This window comes from Pseudonaja textilis, chromosome 7 (genome assembly GCF_049901715.1).
Source record: "Pseudonaja textilis isolate UNSWEBS1 chromosome 7, rPseTex1.2, whole genome shotgun sequence".
NCBI classification, from domain to species: Eukaryota; Metazoa; Chordata; class Lepidosauria; order Squamata; family Elapidae; genus Pseudonaja; species Pseudonaja textilis.
The window spans coordinates 31,473,589-31,492,117 of NC_141996.1; the positions used below are offsets into that span (position 1 = coordinate 31,473,589).

At 33.8% G+C, this 18,529-nt stretch overlaps 1 long non-coding RNA gene across 1 annotated transcript in view; it reads right to left on the reverse strand.

Moving 5' to 3' along the window:
• The window catches only part of LOC148125293 (uncharacterized), a 54,540-nt gene extending 39,249 nt beyond the window's left edge, over positions 1 to 15,291 (reverse strand). The window contains exon 1 of the long non-coding RNA XR_015744414.1: positions 15,219 to 15,291. This is a non-coding gene — a long non-coding RNA (uncharacterized LOC148125293). The remainder of the gene's footprint in view (positions 1 to 15,218) is intronic.
• Positions 15,292 to 18,529: the final 3,238 nt, after the last annotated feature.

An 18,529-nucleotide genomic window follows, 5' to 3' on the forward strand; every position in this document is an offset into this window, starting at 1 on the left:
AGAGAGAGAGAGAGAGAGAGATTTCCATTGAAACCAGTACTGCTAACTAAAGCAGTTACTATTTTATTCATTATGCTACAAACACTAGAAATAGGTCACAGCTATTGATTTTGTAATTGGATATTATAAAATATAACAAAAGTTCAACCTATGAATATCTGATATACAAATATAAATGCAATGCATGCATTAGAGGGGAAAAAGACTTTACCATTCACATTTTTCCACCCATAAAAACCTCAAACATAAATTCTACAGTATATTGTTACACTGACAATCGAAACTATCCACTTAATTCTCTTTGAAGTTATTTCATTAGAAGAACCCTTGTCACATCTCTCCATAACCATTTCCTGGAAGAAAGAAAGCCCTTCTAAGAAACCAGTCAAATATGGAGTTTGTACAACTAGCAACCAATCTTTCTATCAGGAAACCTTGTAGAAGGAACCTAATTTTTGGTGTAAATGTACTTTCTTACTCTAAGAATATTCCATTTTCTCTCACAAATTGGAAGACAATATCATTCAAATAATAAATGGTTATTTACATTCTCACAGTTGTGCTCCTTTCTTTCTTCACCACACTATTAAGTCTAAACTCTGAATGAAATAAAATGTTTGGCTATCAATTAAGCAGCCATTAAGGCATTTTTTTTAAAAAAATGTCTACTTAATGAGACTGCATGATGCTAGAATAGTTTTCTGTATATTGTCTGTATTTCTAAATGTTTGCTCATTTTTTCTGATCTTCTTTATCCTTTCTAATGTGCCATACCTGGTGTTAAGGTTACAGGTTGAACTCATGTCCAATTTTTCATACATTCAGCTGATTTAAAACACCATAATATAAAAAGCAACAGTAAAAACAAATAAAAATGTGGGAAACATTGCGGGGGGAGGGGAATATGGTACTCTTTCATTTATATTTGCAGTGTATTTATACCCACCCTGATTTAGTGCCTGGAAGATGGCCTTCCTTAAGGCTGGCAGTGACAAGACCATAGGGATGCTTGTATTCTATTTAATGAATGGGACTGATGAGCATGCCAGGTTAGGCATTTCATACCAGTGATAAGTGATGTCCCAAGTCCAGGACACGAGGCATGTATCTCTTCATAGATGGACTCCAGAATGATGAATTGAACCCAAAAGCCAATTAGTAATCAGTGCCAGTCACTGAGCATATAGTAATGAACATATATATTAGAACTTATAACTGTTTCTGCTGCTGAGTAGGTTTTTTTCATAGTGATGGTAGTGCTGGAACTAGTGGTAGTGATAATAGAATAACAGACTTTGAAGGTACTTTGGAGGTCTTCTAGTCCCACCTCCTGTTCAAGCAGGAAACCTTATACCATTTCAGACACATGGTGGCCAATTTCTTCTTAAAAACACCCAGAGTTGGAGCACCCATATCTTCTGTAGGCAAGAAGATTGCTTTCAACTTTTTTTTGAAATAGATTACTTTCCATTTTTATTCCCCATTTCTATCCAAAACTCCAGAGGTGGCAGGACCTAGGTAATCCTGTTTGAACCTGGAAACTAAAGGTTGGATAGATATCAATAAATGAATACCAGGGTGAATAGACCTCACTAGAAATCCGGGAGGGGGGGAGAAGTTGTCTATATTGTTGCCAATGAAATTGAACAGTTTTGTCCATGAAGCCCCCAGGAGTTAAATTCTACTTGAGGTGTTGGCATCTATTGGCAAAAGCAAAGAAGCTAAATAAAAAAATGTTAATGATAATTTATATATCATAAATACATGTGAAATTCTCTATTTTGCTTTGTTTTTAATTGCTTATGTATTTGTGAAATTTATGGTTAGAGAATTCCTTCAGATATTTGTGTTCTCAGCTGTGTCACAGTTTTACAATATCAACAAGAACTAGCATTGTGTTTTGGACCCAAAAGAACAAAATCCAGTTCCCTTGAAATCATGTATTAAGAGTTCATCTGGTCACACCTTTATAGCTGAAGAAAAAAAAATCAATAAAGATCATGTTTTTTTCATAAACCACCTAGTCCCATAATAATTTTCAAGAACACTTGTAAGTACCTTCAAACCAAATATAAACATTTTTACAGCTTTATATTTTAGTCAAATTGGCTTCTATGCTTAGTGCCGATTCATAGATTACAATTAATAGAATCCCCAAAGCATTAGCATTAGGCTTAAGGTTCAAAAAGTATCAGAATATTTAAAATATATGTATATTAAACATGAAGTTCAAATATACTGTATTAGAAGTCAAAACAGAACACTGCCTATAAATATTTTAAAAAGCTCTTAAATATGCAATAAACTACAAAACCAGAACAAACTCGTTCAGGGAAATGAACCCGCTCAGGAAAAGTAATATCCTGTAGCAAATTATTATAGAGAATTAAAATAAATTAATTAATTTAAAAAGCAATTAAATTTAAATACAGTAGAGCCATGCTAATTTGCACTGACTGGGAGACCCATTGCAAATTACTGAGTTTTGAAGATGAAGTAGCAAATAAATACAATGAAACAATATCAAAAGAAAAAAGAAGAAAAATGTTTCATAAATTACACATAGTGTAGTTCCTCCCTTTCATTTATAGCTGGTATATTTATAATCTGCTGTGGCAGCCTTAAAATATGTGTGAATAATTGGATAATTAAGAGATCCTTTTAAAAGAAATTATGTAATAATAAACAAATGTATTATTAAAAAAATGCATAGCTTTGGAAAAGTAGGATGTATAAGGTAACTATTCATTTTCTGGCCAAGACCGTTGTAGTAGAACAATATTATATTATAGATAACAAAATTATCTATATACAAAACAAACTAAACTAAACCTATTACATTTTTGTCTTCTGTCAGAAAGACAAATATTGGCTTGGAGAAACTTGGCTCATTTTTACCTTTCTGTCAGTTTTTCCTTGCTTTCAAAAATCATTTTAAGCACAAAAGGACAGAATATAAATATAATAAACAAATTTGCAATAAAATAATTTACTGTGTAATAATAGTTTCAGTTGTTAAGTGTGACAAACATTACGGTCCTACTGTTGCCATCCCATGAGAAAATGTAAAAGCAATGGCAAATAAACTTTTAATGAATAACATTTCCAAAAAATTTAGGATACAAGGGTTTTTCCTATTTTTAAAACTGTGTTACTCCACTTTAAGGTGTATGCTAATACTTCTACCACTCTTGCTTGAATTGAAGATACATTAATAGTTTATAAGGATTAATAAATTAAGCTTAAGTTTGGGGGAGGCAGAATATTTTTATTAACATAACTATAACAAACTGAGTATTTAATAGTTTATAAAGAGGCTAATTGTCATTGCAGGAGTAGAATGACTGAATAATGCCACCCATCTTGATTTCTGTGCATGCTATCCATTATAACAACACGTAACAACTGAAACTAGGATTATACAGTAAATTATTTTATTGTCAAACCATGGCTGGTGTTCAGAATAGAGTTCCATGGTTTTTCATACCACCATGAAGTTAAAACCCAAATTTAACTGGTCTGTAGCTTTGGCATGGTGATTAAAATGATATAGGAGTCAACCCCTCTCTCCCTTAAACTTAAACCCTTTAGAAAATTCCAGGAAGAAACATGTAGAAATATCAGAGGAAGAAAGAAACCAACATTTGGAAGATGGTCAGATTAGTACCTGGAAAATATGCAGAAAGGATGGGAGCAAGAAGTTTTCAGCTTCTTCCTCTGTTTCTCAATGGAAACAATTTCTGCATATATGGTAATAGAATTGTTGATTGGTACAATCACATGAGCATTTACTTTAAACAATGTTCATATTATATTATATATGAATTTGTATTATGCCAAATTGAGACTCTAAGTGGCTTACAATGAATAGAATATTAAATTAATATTAGAGGACATGCAATAACATAACATTACCACAACTCTGATTGCAGGTTCCAATCAAGTTGCTTTTTAAAAAATACTTTAAAACTATATTGTATATTATGCTTTTCAGATTGGGAGAATCCATGACAGATGTTTTGTTATAAAATTATAAGAATCTAACTAAAGATTAGATTACTTAATCTGTCAGAATAGAAACTGTTTTAATGTTGCACATTTCATATATGCAGTTGGTTAGATTTTGTACTTCAACATGATTAATGTGATATTCAACATGAATATCACATTGAAAAATAAAAATTCTGTTCATGTATCCTGATAAGATAAAAACATCTAATTCTGTCCTATGTTTTTTTTCACTCAAGTGCTTATATTTCACATAATGAGAAAGAAGAAAATATAGTGATGACTTGAATTAGATCATTTGACAAAATCTGAAAAATCTATTTGCTCAATGTATAAAACAAGTGTGTGTTGTTTCCTCCATTTCATATGATGTTGAATAATATTGGCTAGCTTTCTTACTCACATAATTAACAAGCTTGCTCATATTAAGTATCAAATTGTACCTGTGGAAAAACTCACACAGGTACAATTTGATACTTAATAAATATATTTTTTAGTATTTTACTGGGGACATTTATTATGGATATATTCACTTGCATTGTATTTTATGACTACATAAACACTCAAAAACACACACAAATGCAGATGCCTCATAAAGAAGACATATCATAAGGATCTTTTTTCAGCCAAACAACTGGATTTTTTGCAGCAAAATGCATACTGGTCACCCTCTTGAAATAAATGAATAGTATTATATTTGAGCTTTATTCTCAAATCAGACTTGAGTTACTTATTTTGTATGATGCAGAGTTTCCGTTGTTGTAGAGTTGTATTTTTTTTTTTGCATCTACTTGTTTCAAAAAAGATATGAGGTGAATTGATGCCCCCTGCAGGGCTATGTTCCAGGTTCATGCACATTGATAGAAAACTTAAAAAAAATGTATTAAAAAATCAAGGCATGGACTTTTTTTAAAATTGTAAATAGAATTGACAATTCTGTACAAGATGCCATTTTGAACAGTTTATTTTATTGTGACCTGTTTTTGAATAGTTTGGAACCCATTCCTTGTCTTCACTGCTCCAAAAGCAGAAATGTTGTTTGCATTCAGTTGAAATAATATTATTGTTTAAATGAATAATGGAAAAGAGATAAAGACACAGAGACCTGCTGTTTTATGTTTGATGTCATCCTCATCAATAAATCAGAAGGGTCCCTTTGCAAGGGCAAATGTTTCATATTATTTAGCCAGATCGTTCATCAGAATATATCTGTGGAGCTTGCTGTTTACTTAAATGGAATTACATTTACTAGACAAAATATTTTAGCATTATAGCCCAATGTGAGGGGGGGTGGGGGAGCATAATGGAGTGCATCTCAGGCATCCATTCATTAACTGGACTCAAGAAATCAGACAAATTTTATTTGGCAACAGCATGATTAAGTAAATTTTGAGGATGTATATAATACAACATCCAAAGCAAAAAAAAAAAAAATCTAGCCTGTTTATTGGATTACTGTGGAGAGTTTGGACTCTAGATTAAAGACCTACATAAAGATCACATATTTGTAGGATTTTGATCAATTTTGCTGTGGTCCTGTTTATATTTATGTTTGTTTTAATGGTTATTTCAGATTTGTTTTTGTTTTTTAAATTGTATATCATTCAGAGTCAGTTGCTCTGGGCATTGAGTAACTATATAAATTGGATAAAATGAATAAATAGTGTTATTTGTTGCAGTGGGTTTCATCATTTTCTTAGAAAGAGGATGCTGAATCTGCTGCTTTCACCTGCTTTAACTCTTGACATACAGTGGTCAGGCTTGAGTATCAAAGATTTATTGCCAGGAATCATAATCTGTGACCCAAAGGCTACATGTGTTCAAAATTATTGTGTTTAGTTCCATTGCCTGATAAAAAATTTGCAGTCAAATTGCACTGTTAAATTATAGAAAAAGGAGAAAAAGGAGAACTATTAAATATATCAAGAGTAATCCTAATATGTTAGTTTATTAATGTAAATCTAATTAAATTTTAGTAAGTAAAAGCAGATTTCTAAACATGTCCCAGCTTGGACATTATATTTTGTGGCAAGATATCCATTAAATACCATGCTTTAGATTACACCAGGACTGTCAAACTTGTGGCCTGTGGCTGGATGAATCACGCTAACCACGCTCGCACCCGGTCTAGCAAAGGGGGAAAAAAATCATGATATATCACGTGATGATGCAGTGATAATGCAAATTTGACACCCCTGAGTTACACCATTATTAACTTAAAGTTTTCAGACCAATTGAATAAAAATATTAAATAAAGTAGTAATTACATATGATCAAATAGACAACACATTTGAAACACTGTACATTTTATGAAATAAACATATACAGATAGTAGAATTTTACCAACATCTATTTAGATTTTATTAAAACATTTTTCAATAAATTAATCTTTACAATTAATTACACAGATGAACCTGTAACAAATTGGAAATTATGCACGTCATACATAATCTTGTTTAATAGTTTGCATGTCAGATCAGAATTACAACAAGGGGAATCTTTCCACCCCATTGATAAGGTCAGAGCACTTCTTACAGTATCACACCTAATTCTGTTCTATTTAGATCAGGCAGAGTAACATAGATCAAAGCCCCAGGTGGCTTGGTAGAGAGAACACTAATGGTCAGACCATAAGAAGGTACTATGGACCATTCCTATCTCCAGGCATTCTCAGGGTTAAATGGAATAAATATTAAATGGATAGCTGTTTTCCATGCTGGCCTGGGATTTAATCTTGTAATGGACTGTCTTGCTGAATAGGAAGGACCTTATTATTCACCATCCTGACCATAGCCAAATGAAAGATTGTTGTCTTCTAATGATATTGCTAAGTATGGTTACCAGTGCACAAGAGTTTAATGCAATGTGCCAGAGATGATGCACAATGTCTGGCAGGTCATGGATATACAAATAAAAAAAGAGCATATTATCACATTATCATTATAACCCACATTAGGGCATTCTTAGATGAAGAGTAATTTTACTGATTTAAATAAATGATTCAACACATTAAGGTGGCTTTACTCAGAAGAGTTTACATCCTGTCACAATATCTGTAACACCATCAAACATCCAGGTGCGCCTATGCCAGTCCTTAGAAAGGACGCACTAGGTAGACAAAAATGGCAAACCTAATTTGAATGTCTGGCTGACTATGCAATGAACAACAACAAAAAATTTATTAGCATGTTTTTGTCAATATTTGGATCATATTAATACTTTGAAACTCAAAATCCACACAGTCTTTTTAATATAAATTTACTTTTACATGTATCATTTTGCCATTCAATCATAACTTGTTTAAGAATTTATCTGAATCTAATCTAATCTTTCTTTGTATAATATGTATTTTCCTCATTTATGTATTCATGGCATTTGTTGCTGGCTCTTGTTCTTGACTTCCAATGCTAATTCTTCCATTTTCTTCTTGACAGTTCAGATCTGCAGCCATTGTCACGATTTTTACTCTTCATTTTGTTTTTTACTTTTGCTTTAGTTATTGATTATACAGAGGTTTTACCTTCCAAAATTTTTATTTGCTGTTGTAACTGTTCAGTTTTGTAGGCCATCTTTGATTCTGTGATATTCCCCAAGGTCGCCAAGTTGGCTTTCCTAGCTAAGTCAGGACTTGAACTCATGATTTTTTTCCTTGGCTCTTTGTATGTTGGATTATTCTGTTATGAAATAAATGAAGTATTAAACTTCGATATTATTTGCTACTAAGATTCCTTCATATACTATTACAACCCAAATGGAGCTCTGGCAATATTCAGGAGCAATATGCAACAATATCCACATCATGACTCAACACTTCCAACAAGAAGCAATCTGAATGATATGGATAATCTATGTTCCCTGAAGCTTCATTTGAAGCAGTGCAGAGGGATAAAGATTTGCAAAACAGATTCATGTGCCTGGGTATTTAACATGACTTACATGATACCATGTTTGGCATTCTATTACATTCTACTTATAAAATGCAAAGGTTGATTTCCAGTTGATTCCAAGTGAACCCCAAAGAAACTCAACAAGCTACCTTCATCTGAGGAGTATGAATAAGGTCAAAACCATTCATATAGTATCTAACTCCTGGTGATCAGTATAACCTAAAACCCTAAATAGGATATAAGTTATAAATATAAACAGCCTTCTTTCACAAGAGTGAAGTAGGTGTAATGTAAAACCCCCCACACGAGGATATTACATATTATTATGTAACATTTGTATCTGTCTTCTCTGAGATGTTAAGGAAAGGTAAAGTTTATATATCATTCTAATAGAAATTTAGGGTGGCTTTAACATACCTACTAAGCAGGCATGCAGAAAGTGAGGGTACAAAATATATTGTGCTTCAATAATTAGACTTTCATTAATTGTAGGCAGAAGTCCTCAATGCTCTTTGGGATTGGTTGCTTTCTTGCAGACATTTCATAATGTCTGTGCTAGCAGGGAGTGAAGTTTGGTCTCACTTTGTATTCTGTCAGTGTTTGTAGGAGTGGTCTTGGTGGTCTTTAGTTGTGCTGTTTACTGTTAGCTTGTTTGGCAGTTCCTTGATTGGTGCATTATTTGCTTCTTGTCTGTTGGTCTAATTTAATTTTGGTGTTAATTTCTATTTATCTGGGTATTGATTGCTAGTGAGGACGTGTTTGGGTCTTTTTGTTCCCTTTTTGGCTTGTTGATTGTCTCCTTTGAATAGTTTGTAGATGTTGTTTATGTTTATGTGCCTATTAATGGCCATTTTATAAGAGTGACAGACTTCCAGGAATTCTCCAGTGTTTTTGCATTTGGCTTGGTCTAGAACAGTGGTTGCCAACCAGTGGGCCGGGGACCACTGATGGTCTGCAAGTAACTTTTGGTGGTCCGCAGAGAAATGTCACCCCGAAAGCACCTCCCAAAAGCAATTAATCCAGGCTATGCGGAAACACAAGGCTGAGCCTCCCACATGGCCCGTGGGAACACAAGGCTTGCATAGCTTGCATTGTGAACAACACAAGGGAGTGAGGGGAGGGGGAAAAGATTGAGAGGGGAACTTGCCCTACTCACCCCATGCGCCTGGCCTGGCCACCAAACTGCTTCTTTCCGCTTCTTTCTTTCTTTTATTTATTTATTTGATTTGTCAATCGCTTACAAGATAATAGGTATAAGTATAAACATAGTTATGAATACATGAAATGGATACATATAAGAAAAATAAGAAGAAACAATAGGACAGGGACGGTAGGCATGTTGGTGCGCTTATGCATGCCCCCTACAGACCTCTTAGGAAAGGGGTGAGGTCAATAGTAGACAGTCTAAGGTTAAAGTTTTTGGGGTCTGGGGAAGAAACCACAGAGTCAGGTCGAGTATTCCAGAAATTGACCACTCTGTTGCTGAAGTCATATTTCCTGCAATCAAGTTTGGTGCGATTAACCTTGAGTTTGTATCTATTGTTTGCTCTTGTGTTGTTATGGTTGAAGCTGAAGTATTCATTGACAGGTAGGACATTGCAATATATGATTTTATATACTATACTTAGATTGGACCAATTTCTTTTGCTTTTGGTTGTATGAAAGGAAAGCAGCAAAAGTCTTTCTTCCTCTCTCCCAAACTCTATCGGAAATTAGTCTTTGGGACCCTGCAAGGCATCTTCCTCTAAGAGGCTGCGCCAGCAATGAGTCATTCTGGCAAAGACTCATTTCTGCTTTTGCTGCTTTCCTTGAATGAAGCCAGAAGTCTCTCTCTCCCCCCCCTCTCTCTCCCTGAGAATGGATCTGGAAACAGTATCCTGTGATCCCAAATAAAGAGTGATTGATCGGTAAGAAAATAGGATGGGGAATTTTCCTGCAGACTTTTTGGGGGATTTTCCCAGGGTCTCTGGTCTGTGGGATTTAAAATTAGGAGTTTGGTGGTCCCTGTGGTCCAAAAGGTTGATGACCCCTGGTCTAGAGCAGGGCTGTCAAACTTGCAGCCCATGGGCCAGCTGCACAGTGTGCTGGCCATGCCCAAATCCGGTTTAATGAAAAAAGTGATGCTGCCGTGATAATGCGAGTTTGACATGCTTGTTGATCCCAGTTTCCCTGTTGAAACTATGATTAAGTCTGTCTATGTATTGTGAAATTAAAAAGCTTTCATCATTTCCTGCAATCGCCTGCAGTTCCAAAGGTAGTCTCACTTTTACTCTGTCTATGCTCCTAAAACAAATACAGTTTAATAAGAAAAGAGGAGGGCAGCTCTTTATAAATGTACATTTTTGACAACTATTCCCACAGTTTTAGCAACTTGCAAAGCAACCAAATAGAAAATTAGATCTAGTGGGAGCAATATTTCAAAACTAAAGGTTCACTGTTGCGATGAATATTTTGATTTATGTCAGATTTGCTGCTGAGCTCCATATGACAAGACTTCAGAAACATTATTTAAAATAAAGGTACATGGCCAGTTAATATCTCCATTTCCTCCTCAAAGTTCTCCCTATCTAAGCATTATATCACTTGGAACACTTTGTTTTCTTTATGCAGTCCACAATGTAACATGCATGCATTTATTTACCAGATGCTGAAACATCAGTGGGAAAACTTTGAAGTCTCTGTGCATATGTTTCCAGGCAGTGGTGTCTACATTAATATCTTTGCCAGAAGGACTCTCAACAAAATGCATCCAATAAAGGATTTGAATTGAACATGAGCCTTTAATACAATATTGAACACATATCTTTAAAAAAATAAACACTGCATTGAGCTTTAAGCAACACGAGCAATGCAAAGTGCCCACAAAGTGCTTCAGAGATAAAAGCAGTCAGGTGCTGAATTGGCTCTTTTGAACAGAAAGTACTTTTAGATATTCCTCTTCACGAATTATGTGTGATAGCTGAACAACACAGTTCTAGATAATGAATGTTTTCCATTTAAAGTAAACTGTTCCAAGAAACAAATGGGAAGAACAAAAGAAAGATCATGTACACATGGGTTAATTCTTGCATTTGAGAGAAAGACAGCACACTATATTGTCATTGCCATAATGTGAATCCTGCATCACAGATGATAGTAGAAAAGCAATTTACTCCTAATTCAAAATCTGCTTCAGAAAAGAAATTTTATTTGATTCTTAAATATTTAATCTCTGGAATTGTTATTAAGGATATGCATTTGGGGGTGGGGAATGGGAAGTATACAAATGGAATGGAGAACTATGCAAGTTCTTAGTGACAGACTTGAATCTTTAGAGACTTAATATACATGGATTAACAGGAATCAAATAAATATAAAGGACAAGAGAAGATTCTTTCCTATGATATAGTATCCTAAAGATTTCAGTTTATCTGCATTCTAATCAGAAAACAGTATTGCAAGTGAACATCTTCTATCTATCTCATCATCATCTTTCACCAGAGCCATTATTAAGTTAGATCTGAGTAACTAGGAAAAATTTGAACAGTAAAATTTTTAGGAATGTAATATAATTTTTACAGAGAATAGAAATTTAACCATATAATGGTGAGTAATTAAGAAATGCCTGCTATTAAAAGTGACTTCACAAGACTCTTATAGCTTAAGTTTAACTGTTGTTGTAAAAGGTATATTTAATACTTTGCAGATGTTGTTTATGTTTATGTGCCTATTAATGGCCATTTTATAAGAGTGACAGACTTCCAGGAATTCTCCAGTGTTTTTGCATTTGGCTTGGTCTAGAGCAGTGGTTGCCCACCAGTGGGCCCGGGACCACTGATGGTCTGCAAGAAACTTTTGGTGGTCCGGAGAAAAATGTCACCTCCAAAGCACCTTCCAAAAGCAATTAATTCAGGCTATGCGGGAACACAAGGCTGAACTGCCCACATGGCCCATGGGAACACAAGGCTTGCGTAGCTTGCATTGCAAACAACACAAGATAGTGAGGAGAATGGGGGAAAAGATCGAGAGGGGAACTTGCCCCACTCACCCCAATATATATATTGTAACGACCTGTGTAATGGGCTGTGTGATGACCTTCTGAGTTCTGTGTTGTGGCATCCTGGGTCTTGTGCCGTAATCTCCTGGGTTGTTGGCTGTGTTGCAACATCCTGAGGGTTTGTGGTGTAACCTCCTGAGTTCCGTGATGTGATATCCTGAGCGGATGGCTATGATATAACGTTCTGGGTTTTGGTTTGGCTCCGAGTTTGAGGAAGCTTTTACTGACAAAGATAATCTAATTAAAGCACTAGGTTACCTGTGGAATGTATGCTCAATGATGCTCCAATTAGTGATTGCATTCATTCATTTCCATTTGCTCCAGTTTCTAGTTTCCACAAATTCAGCCATAGCTGGTTGACTACTCACTAATCAACTGCTACTTATTTGATATTGAAGAATGTGTACCATGTCTCACATGTCTAAAATGTACAGTACATTTTGGAGAAATTCCCTGCTTTTCTAATATTTGATTTTCCACTAATAACTTGTCTGCTTGGTTTATTTAAGCCAATGTCAGCAGACAGTCATTCCTTTACAAAAGAAATCTACCACAGGCAATGATAGACTGGCACTCATAGTATTAAAATATAAAATTGGGTATTTTAACTTAAATAATCAAAAATATTTTTTTCTCATAAGATTAGCTAATTCTGAAAACTTATTATCTTTATTGATCTACATTATCTCTCCACCAAGGATAGCTCATCTGTGATGTCTCTTCTACTGAACAAGGCATTTATCATTGCAAAGGAACAGAAGGAAGTAACTATTGGCTCTTACATATGATACACATAGTTGGCAGACTAGAATACTGATTAAATATTAATCATATCAGATACATTATTTTTGAAATAAATATTTAATTGGAATGGGGGATTGATGGGGGAAAAAAAGAAATGAATGAGCAAGTGAGTGAGTGAGTGAGTGCATGAGTGAATGAATGAATGAGACTTCAAGCTTATTTTGAAGTAAATATTTTGATCAATTCATCACTGTCACCAAGTAAAAGTCCCCTGGGATGTTCAAGTTCCAAACAGTGAGAGGTGTCTTGTACTTCCCATAGTTTTCAATCTGACAAAGGCTAAATGAAAAAACTGCCAGTCTTACTTAAATATTAAAAAGCATGGCTTTCCCAAATGCTGGTGCCAACATCAATATGACTTTGTTTTGAGATATACTTGACTGACAGGTAACCCATTTTGTTTTCACTCATTCTTATTATATTAAACATAAAAAATGAAAAACATTCAAAGCAGAATAACTATAAATTGGTCAATTCTCCTACCCACATCTCAAACTTATTTATGATTTTTTAGGATATATATCCATTCTCTGATATATGCAAATAGGACAGGAGATTGGACAGGTTTACTTAAGACCACAGTTGGGCTTTGAATAGCAATCTACCAATGATAGCTGGTTACCTAGCCATTATTCTTTTGCAAGAAACAAAAACATGTTCCCTCCACAGAGGACAATAAAACATTTCATTTATTATTTGTTTATTTGCTAGACTTGTATGCTGCTCTAATCAGTTCTTGTTTATAGGTCTGTGGTAGGGGGACATTTTTTAAAAAAAAAGTCAAGATAGTGGATAATCTTTAAACAATTGAAGACCTTCTATAGCAAAAGAATATATATTCTTTTCTTTATGAAAAGAATATACAGAGCTCAATATGTAAATGGACAAAATGGAACAACAAATAATATAGAATAATAAAGAATGGCAATTCAGATCATCTTTCATAAAATCAAATCAAAATTCTTATTTCTGTCTAGCTTCAACTAGTTCTACCTTACTATCTTTTGCCTGGCTCTCTAACCATCTTTTTGATTGGGATTTTAGTAATCTGGCTTTGAACCAGCCTGAGAAAATAGTTCCAAATCAAAAGCAAAGATTCCCTTATTTCTTTTGAAAAAGTCACTTGAGAGAGGAATCATGCTTTAGAGTTTTATTTTTCCAATCTTTAATTATTCCTTCTACTCTCTAGATTAATAATTCAGATTAAAGTTTTTCTTTAACTCATTTGTATCTGATTTTTTTCAAATGAGATCTCTTAACCATACTTTTCAATATTTCAAATAACAAACATTGCTAATTTTGTTACTTAGAAGCTGCAATCAATCTACAGCTTATGGACTCCAGAATACATAGTTGTGTAATGAACAGTTAATTTTTTCCCACATGAAAATGAATTTCCTGGATGTGATTAATAACTTTCAGATTGACCAGCCAATATATAAAGCTTTGTCTTTTTACATGATTGAAAAATGATGCTTTAGATGGGGGGGTGGGTGGGGAAGAATCACAGCACGAAGACAAGCAAAATTTACAGAATTTAATAACAGAAATAAGATAAATGTTTAAAGTGTCAAAAATACTTCAGTCACAGCTTGCAATAGTGTGACTCAATACTAATCATATTATAATAAAAGTGCTGTGATCATCAGTCACAACACACATATTCAACAATGGGTGCTGGGGGGGGTGTTATATTTTTATACAATAATATGAAATGATTCCATTTATGTTCTAGGCAAAGATGTGTATTTTTGAAACAAAGAAACTCTAATTTGGCTTCTTATTCATCTAGTGATGTTTCTATTCATCTAGACCGATGTTTATTATTAGAGGTGAATAAGGATGACTGTTATGTATGATTAGTAAAGTAATTTCAAATTAATGAGGTCGTAAAAGGACAATTAAATAACACACTTCTTTTCATATTCAGATCATTTGGCTCATCTCTGGAAAAAAAAAAGAGACTATCCAATTTGTATGCAACCATTTAGTGCAATGTTTGCTGAATGGCCAAGCTTTCTACAAACAGCCTATATAATAATTTGTTTTAATTGACTTATTTTTTTAAAAAAATATGACTAATAAAACCTGATATCAATTATGTGAATATCTATTGCATAAAATATTGTATAAAATATTGTATAAAATACCCTCTTATTGTGAAAACCATTTTTCTATACTGGGCTCTAGAGACCTAATATCCACAATTAGGTTTTTAGAGCCCAGATTGATACACCATCCCCAAATGCTTATGCATCTGTTCTGTCCCCACTACACTTTAGTCTGTGTGCAGCTCGACATATCGCTAAACCCAACTATTTTCCAATAAAACAGACATGTACATAGATCTGAATGCTATTGAACAGGATGTGGTGAAATTGGGGAAAATAGGGATACATACAATGAGAACCAAATACAAGATAGACAGTATTATGTTACTGCTGAACATAAAAATTAATAAATACAAGCAATTTAAATCTCACCAGTGATGATCTGTGTGGGATGTGAGTTTGTCTTTGGATGACCATCTGCTTCTGCCTTTTCCAAATGCTAAAGGAAATGGAGTCTGACTTTCCAGCATGCACTTGTTTGAGAGTGTGGGCTGATGGGTAAATGGATGAGATCAGCTTCAAACAACATACTTGGGAAATATTTCTCTCTCTGGCCACTAGATGGGGTTAGAAGGCAACGACAGTATATAAATATCTTATGGTATGGCCTGACAGCATCCTTAATTACTTTCAGCTATTATTTATTTAATAAACAAATGCTAATGCATTAATGATAATATATAGCTATTATATGGGCAAACTAATTTGATAGATGCTTTGTGTCTAATGACAGTTTGGAACTCAATAGTGTTGCATTTCCAGAATCTAATATATAAAACTGATCCCCCACCCCCCTTGCTGACTGTTCATGATGCATAATTCATTCATGTCAATCATCTTTTGGTTAACATTCTGACATGTCAGAATTTTAAAAGACTCTAACACATACTTCTACATAATATATAAAATTAAGACAGAGAGACTAGATGGTTGCTACTCATCAGACCAACAGCTAGTTTCTGTCTTGATGATGCAAAGGTTTTGTGGATGGTGTAATACATGGCTGGCTGGGGAATTCTGGGAGCTGAAATTCACACACGTTAACATTGCCAAGGTTAAGAAATACTGCTCTAACACTACCCCAAATAATATTCTATTAATAATCTCAATGCTATTTTTATTTTTAAAAGACAAGTCATTTAGTAAAACATGTAGTTGTCCTTATTAGCACTAATCAGGGATTTGTTAAACTTTAAGCACATCCATTAAAGTAGGTCAATAAATAGTTTAGCAGTGAAAGAACAGTAAAAGAGTTCCATATTCAGGAAGATCTGGAAACAAATGATACATAACTGTGAAATATGTGCCTCCTGAGAGTTGGATAAGTCTGCATAAGACAGTGGAAAAAAGAATACTGTTAGTTTTTCAGTATTCCCTTTATAAAAATTAAGATTTTTGTTTTAAAAAAATGGATTTGAGGTGGAAATTGAAGAATTGAGTGGAAACTGCAGAATTTCCCATTAGATGTATTTAATAAGTTTCACCTCAGCTATAACATCAGCCTCAGGTTCACTCATTTCAGTACCTAGAAAGTATGTAGAAAAGTAGCCTTTTAAATGCAAAAGTATACTACAGTAGCTAGGTTGAGTTCAGTTTAATTTCACATTAAACTTTGGATCCATTATTGTCTTGTAGCACAACCTCAAAACGTTGTGAGCATCAAAATTGAGAGAGAAAATACTACATCCACTCTCTGGATCTTCTCCATAAAACTCAGGTCATAAATCTAATTATTTATTAAAGTTACAATTCTAACCACATATGTTAACTGTATGAGACTAATGTGCATGAATACATAGTAAATACCTTTTTGCTGTTGATTGTTATTTATTAAAGCAACTCTGTATTGCAAGGCTCAGAAATCTTTTGATTGAAAAGACTATAAACATTGGGCAAGTTTACTTCATCCTTACTTGGAGAAATACAAGAACTTTTTTTTTAATAAAAAGCAAAAGGGTGATTAAATCTTTAATATTAGAAAGTTACAAATGGATTAGGGTCCAGATACATTTTAAATAAGATTTTGAAAGTAATTAAAATAATCCTTCTTATGAGAAAATGCTCTTGTTTTGAATTTTTAAAAGACTTTAAAAATGTACACTAGATAGATAGCAGAATTCTTCATTGGCCAAGTGTGATTGGACACACAAGGAATTTGTCTTGGTTCAAATGCTCTCAGTGTACATAAAGGAAATGATACATTAGTCAAGAGTCAAGAATCATAAGGTACAGCACTTAATAATAGTCATAGGATACAATAAGCAATCAAATCATACTAGGAAACAGTCAATATAAATCATAAGAATGCAAGCGACAAAGTTACAGTCATACAGTAACAAATGGGAGTTATCTATACTAGAGATACCTAGAAAAAACTAAAATCATAATTGAAGGGGAATAACATTTAAATACTTTTAATAATTGAAATGGATAATAATAAACTAAACTAAATTTTGTGAGAAAGGGAAAAATGCTAGGACAATATTTGAGAAGAATTATAAATTGGGTTTATTTGATCAAAATTGTTTTATCTCTATTAACCTTTGATAAACTTTTGCTGACATCAGGACTGAAATGTAGAGAATTTTAGGATTTGTTTGCAGATAATAGATGGGCTATAGGAAGAAGAGGTCAGTTGTTATAATTTATTCTTTTTTATACTCGTGATGATGGGGGAATTCATTTCTATCTATATCTGTATTATCTGTATCTATGTCTATCTAGACCTATAGCTATTCCAGAGGTGGTATTCAGCAGTTTCTTACCAGTTCTGAAGAACTGGTAGCAAAAATTTTGAAAAGTTTGGAGAACTAGAAAATACCACCTCTAACTGGCCTCACCCCCATCTATTCTGTGCCTCTCGAGTCCCAGCTGATCGGCTAGGTCTTCTTTTGTTGCTGTGCACAGGAGAACGGAGCTGGAAAGCAAGTTAGTGGGGTGGGGAAGTGAATGGATTTTCCAGTATCCTTTTCCTGTTGTGGAGTGGGAATGGAGATTTTACAGTATCCTTCCCTTGCCACGCTCACCAAGCCACACCATGCTAACCAAGCCAAGGCCACAGAACTGGTAGTAAAAATTTTTTGAATCCCACCACTGATTTATACCTATACCTATATCTATCTATATCTATCTATATTTTTCTTTATTATATTTTTATTTTTTCTTTCTTTTCTCTTTTTTCCATTTTTTTCATTTTCTACCCATTATATTTTTCTTTTCATTTGGTCTTAGCTTGAATTAGCTTTTATTGTGGTATTTTTTACTAAAAAAAATTCTTAGTTATGGATTCAAGAATGAAGAAGCTTACAGTAAAGCCATGCAGGGAAATGAAGTGACTGTAACAACATTCTGAAGCATATTTAATATTTTGAGAACAGATGGTTTCAGTCAACATCATTTCCATAGAATATATTAAAAAAGAAAAAGAAAAATTGTAGCAAAGAGGAAACACCTGTCCAAAAAGACAGATGTGAAAACTTTAGTTTATTTTCTCATCTCTTCTTGGTAGTCACCAGGGAATCTGATGGATTTGTGGCAATGAAGTATATTGAGTAGGAAGTTTGCTTAAAATCCTACAACTTTCCTTGAAAGATAGCATAATTTTTTGTTAAGTTGGAATATCCCGTAGAGCCAATAAGCCTCAAAGGGGTATTTGTTCCCATTTAGAAATACTGCAGAATAAA